This window comes from Pecten maximus, chromosome 16 (genome assembly GCF_902652985.1).
Source record: "Pecten maximus chromosome 16, xPecMax1.1, whole genome shotgun sequence".
NCBI lineage: Eukaryota > Metazoa > Mollusca > Bivalvia > Pectinida > Pectinidae > Pecten > Pecten maximus.
Window position 1 is genome coordinate 32,236,100 of NC_047030.1, and position 5,931 is coordinate 32,242,030.

A 5,931-nucleotide genomic window follows, 5' to 3' on the forward strand; every position below is an offset into this window, starting at 1 on the left:
AGTAAAATTTTAGCAATATCTTCTAAGTATTCAACTGATACCGACTTTTTCAGATAGTTCTATAAACTATAAAAAACCAATCGATTATTTTCACACTCTAGCATATATACAGATATAGAAAAATCTTTGCTTTATTATTGGAAAATCATTTTGTGATTTCCACATATATCCTAAACCTAATCTATATAATTCGTCCTTTCTATCATGTGGTCGAAGCAAGACTGTAAAATACAATTTTCGGGAGTTTCTCAATCTAATCCAATATTTCATAATTCCAGTTGTCCGTATACTCTTGATGGACACATGCCTAATTCAAGATAAACAATTTCGTTCCTTGTACTTTTGCGTACACCAAGCAATCTTTTACAAACATTAATATGCACTTTCTCTATATCCGGGGCTGAATGAATTCCCATATACAACAACCATAGTTTAAAATGTTTTGCCATTTGTATCAAATAGAGACAATATGTTTTCAAGTGAGAAAACAATGCGTTTTTACCTTGCTCCTTGTTGTATCCTGAATTCACCATTATAATTTAGGAGTATACCAAGATAATTCAACTCTAAGTTTCTAATTTACAGCCTTTGTTATACCAGTTATTGAGTGACCTACCACGAAAAACAACCATTTCAGTCTTGCTCGTATTCACAGCTAGGTCCCATTTACTCGCGAAAAGAATATACATATTACAATCTACTTCGAAATCAAATTATATAATCAGAATTTTTTTTGGTCAAAAGCGCTTTATTGCTACTATTTTAATGTTCGATTGCATGCCGTATTGTGACGTCATAGTGTGATCAAAATCCCTTACGTCAGTTTATTGTAATTCTTTGACATATACTTTTAAAATACCTAACGCGTTTAATTGACTGATACATAATCGTGATCAAGTTTTAGAAATAAAAACTTTTGTCATGGACTTTGATTCCGTTATTTTACGCATCAAATCATCGCGAAAAGTTGGCAACATACGAAATGATAGACAAATCCTGTTGACGGGTTAACAGCTTTTTAAAGAGGTCCCCCGGCCTTTTCACCGGCAGAAAGTGTATGTTATACTAACATGTATGCAATATACGGTGTAGTGTATTTTGATAAATTATTCCGTGTCAAAAACGCTTACAGAAACACGTAGATCCACCGCGGTACATCTGCTTTCACTTAAAAAAAAAACAAACGGCATAGTGTTTTAATTTTTGGAGCCGATCCACAGGAGCTTTGTACACAGTTCCAACTCTATGGTTCATACATTTGAGCGTTTTAAGTATTGCGGATAGTGTTTCCAAAAAGAGCAAAAAGGACATAATTTTTCGATTTATGTATATATCATTATGCAATACACATATATCTCCGTTGGTAATCAACCCAACACAAAGTCCCTGCAACCCCAACCACTGACAGGATGACATCATTTTTACACTTAAGTCCATTTGCCACAAACCACTAAATTGTGCTAATTAGTACCAAATCACTGTGGCACAAACCACCGAAATGGTGCTCAAGTTTGTACAAATTCCTTTGACACCAACAACTGACAAGGGTGACCCAATTTGTTCCAAAACCAGTTAGTTATCTGTGACTTAAACCACTGGCAAGGGGTAACAGTTTGTACAAAATCTCCGTGACCCCAAAACTGTCATGGGTACCTCATTTTTACCAAACCCCTGTGTCCCCCAAACTGACATGGGTACCTCATTTTTACCAAACCCCTGTGTCCCCCAAACTGACATGGGTACCTCATTTTTACCAAACCCGTGTCCCCAAAACTGACATGGGTACCTTAATTTTTACCAAACCCCTGTGTCCCCAAAACTGACATGGGTACATTTGTACCTCAATTTGTTCAAAGTCCCTGTGATCCTAACAACTGGTACCATAATTTTGTACAAAGCTCATGCGACCCCAACCACTGACAACGATATCTTAATATGTAAAGTCCCTGTGACCTGAAAACAAATGTATCGCTATAACTAACGAGTTCTGTGACAGAAAGCGCGAAGCTGTTTCGTATATATCTTGTATATAGCACAAAAAGACACATTCCTTTTACACTTATCTGTGATCTTGTTTTTTAGAGTGTGGCTCATAAAATAAATACCATTAGAATCGGCATATGGTTTTCTCATAACAAGATAACTTGATATTGTCTGTTCGATGAAAAAAACCAACTTGCCGTAACTTTCCATTATACAACACATTTTTTGTATATGTTATAAGCATCAAATAATTTGGAGTTTTGTATACCGGTATATCACAGCGACATAGCCGTCTCAAATCGTGGGCCTTTAGCACATAGCCAATGTTTTCCCCCCAACTCCCAGTGGAAGCATACAGCCATCCTGTCATTTCTTACACTACCACGTCCTCATTTACAGGGGGCCGCGGTGGCCGAGTGGTTAAGGTGTCCCGACACTTTATCACTAGCCCTCCACCTCTGGGTTGCGAGTTTGAAACCTACGTGGGGCAGTTGCCAGGTACTGACCGTAGGCTGGTTGTTTTTCTCCGGGTAATTCGGCTTTCCCCCACCTCCAAAACCTGGCACGTCCTTAAATGACCCTGGCTGTTAATAGGACGTTAAACAAAAACAAACAAACCTCATTTACAGCTGAAGTCAACGGAGTTCAAGGATACAACATATCACCCTTGCCAGGACTCGAACAGCGACCCTTCGGTCACGTAGCCCGCGTCCTTCCACTAGACCACCGTATCTCCAACACAGGGAGGGTTTCTACCTCCAATTTTCTACATAAAAAAACCCAAAACATGATAGTATCATTCATCTTCAGCTGAAATTGATGACTGCCAAGGGGATTTCTTCCTCTTAAATGTCTTCCACGTGCAGGAAACATTGATATGCGTTATAATATATAACACCAAACTGAACTATACAAACATATACAAGTTAGTTTAAAAGGTAAAAAGGTACGTACCAATCCACTTTAAAACAGAACAAGAACACCGCAGACCGATGCGTCCCTCCATTCGATGGTTAAACCTACTCCTAACAGGCCCTTTCAGATCTTTCTAATGCCTTCACTTGCCTTTGGCCTGGGCGGCCGGGGTTCGATTCCTAATCGGAAGTGATAATTAAGGTTTGGAGTCGTCAGCCCGACCACGTAGGTTTTCCATGGATACTCCGGGGAATTACTCGCACAGTAAAACCCCTCACGTGCTTCCATGTGAATCAACAAGAGTGATTAATATAGTTAAGTTGTTTCGCAATCGTTGTAAAATAAAGTTCACATTTCACAAAAAATAGTTTCAACAATTTGGAAATTGGGGAGGAGAGGGGAATAAAAAAAAATGAACTAACATTCATACAATATGCTTGTTTATGAAGGTGCAAGTTTGTGAATAAACTTACCACTTAATGACGTACAGGACGAACAGGCAGTATTCCATAATACATCCATCGAAATTCGACATACAATTCATAAAACTCTTTGTTCCCACAAATGTGCCCATGACTTCGTCTCCGTCTTTAAACACTTACACTCGGCATTTTATTTTCATATTGTTACAAATGCCTGCCACTTGAACCAACATATTTGGCTCCATGCCTACAGGTTTTGCTTTTAATAAATAGATAAATAAATATCCCTCACCTCAAACCACTTTAATTTCAGTAAAATCCCAAAGCATTATATTGAATTGGAGTTATGATTCGAAGTGAAGTTCAAGTCACAAGACATGCATCCCTATTGTAAAACGACATCGTCATTGGCACCAGTACTAATATGTCGACATATTGGATATTGGCGGGATGGAAGTCTTGTGAAACAAAATCATTCGGAACTTAAACTTTACAGCGTTTGTGTAACGTTCAGTCAATTAAGAAAATTCGATTGAAACTTTTGAGTGGCTATACATTAGAATGTGTTTGCGTTACGACTAGCAACATCGTTTGTACCAATACTTCGGTCATGTTTCCTTCTTGACCACCTATTTGATTATCTAAAAAGTATATCATGCATTTCTGGTTGGGTATATTTATGAAATGGATATGAAATTCTTTTTCTAGATTTCTAAAAAATGCTATTTTGTGTTATTAAAGTTTCATCGTCTTCCATAATATATCATTTGCAATTTTATTAAAAGAAGAAAAAATATAACACCATTTTCCCATAACATCAGCAGCGTGTCCATCTTCATTCGTAGCTATTTCTGTCAAACGTCAACTAGTTTCTAGGTAACGCAGATTGTAATGTACACCCGACAGCCCCGAAATCAGATTCACGTGAAATGGATGACCTGTTACGAAGAAACGATTTGTACAACTTGTTACGAGGGCATATCTATACAGCAAACAAAACATCACCTGTGTATGCAAATTTGAACTTTTCATGAAGAATCTAGATCCACGAGAATTCAATACAAAATAAAATGGGTTCCACGCTTAATAGCATCAAAAACATTTTAACTAATTTCCCATTGCCTCCCCCCGAAATTTCTCTCAAACAACCAAAGACTCCGAGCGCATGCAGGGTGACCAATCTCCATAGAAACAAATAGAAAAGAAAAAGACCTTCAAAAATACAAAATTCCAATGTTAAACATTAAATTAATCCTAAAGTTTCATTAAATACCGGAATAGATAGACAGCATCAGTCTTATGAGTTATCAGAGCGAAGTTCGAATCACAAGACATTCATTCAATCCTAATTTGTACCCAATCCCCGTTATAGTAAAACCACATCGCTCTCAATGTATCGAGATGTTGGATATTGGCGGGATAAAAGTCTTGTGAACCAAACTCGTTTGAAATTAAATCGAGACTCACGTTCTGCTTGTTTTAATGTTTGCTCAGCTCTAATGAAGAATTATTTTGAAAATTCAGAAAAGCGTGTTTGCATTTCAACTTCGATATATTGCCTTGGCTTTTGAAGTAGACAAAGACCTCTGAATTGAAGTCTCCGCCTAACTTGAATGATTTAAAAACAATTGTTTACCGCATTTTCCCCATTTTCATATCGTTGTATGTTATACTTAACCAGCTATTTTTCTTCTCCTCTTCGTTCAAACTTCGGCAATTCTAAACTTACAAATATGGCTGCCGTTTTTGCAGACGACACCACTTAGAATGGAAATTTTACAAATTCACGCATGCTCAATAGAAACTGAAATCTCCGACAACTCCGATTGGTTGTTTGACCACGGAATATTGTCATACAATTCTAAGCAACGAACAATTCACATTTCGGGGCGTGGTTTAAAAACAAGTCGGCCAACTCCGCCATCAAAAGGTATGAATCCGAGCCTTGCCGTAATGATGCGACCGGTAAAGGCGATGGTAGATTGAAAATAAGAAACCCTTTTTAGACTTTAATAATAGTGAACAAAGAATTAATTGCATACGGAAGAAATTCTATCGTGCTCACCTCAAAATTTCGGTCTTACAAGCGATCATTTTTAAGACGCTTTCATCATTTTTTTCGCTTGCTTGGGTTTATTAGATACAATCATGTCGATTTATGCATTTTTGTGACACGACGTGATTGTGTGTATGTTTACGAAGTCGTATCTTTCTTTACTTAAAATTTAAGCAATATTTGATTTTAGGAAAAGACCTTCGTTAAGAAACTTTACTTAAATTCCAAAATGCTTTCCAGTATGGAAAAATATAAGGTATTGATGAAACTGCTCACATGTTGCACAGAGTCGACTTTAAAATGCTGTCAATCTTAATAAGATTCAAAACAGTAAAACAAATCTTAAATGCACCAGTTCATTTGTCCTTCATAAAAGTGATCTAAATTTAATTTACTTATCTATGTTTATTTTTTTGGAAAAAGACCTTAACAACATTATAAGGACATTATAAAAGCTCCTTGCAAAATAAACCAGGAACAACGGGGGAAAATTGAAAGGATTGGGTACCCCAATGTGTGATGTGTGTTTAAATAAAGAAAACATACACAAAATAT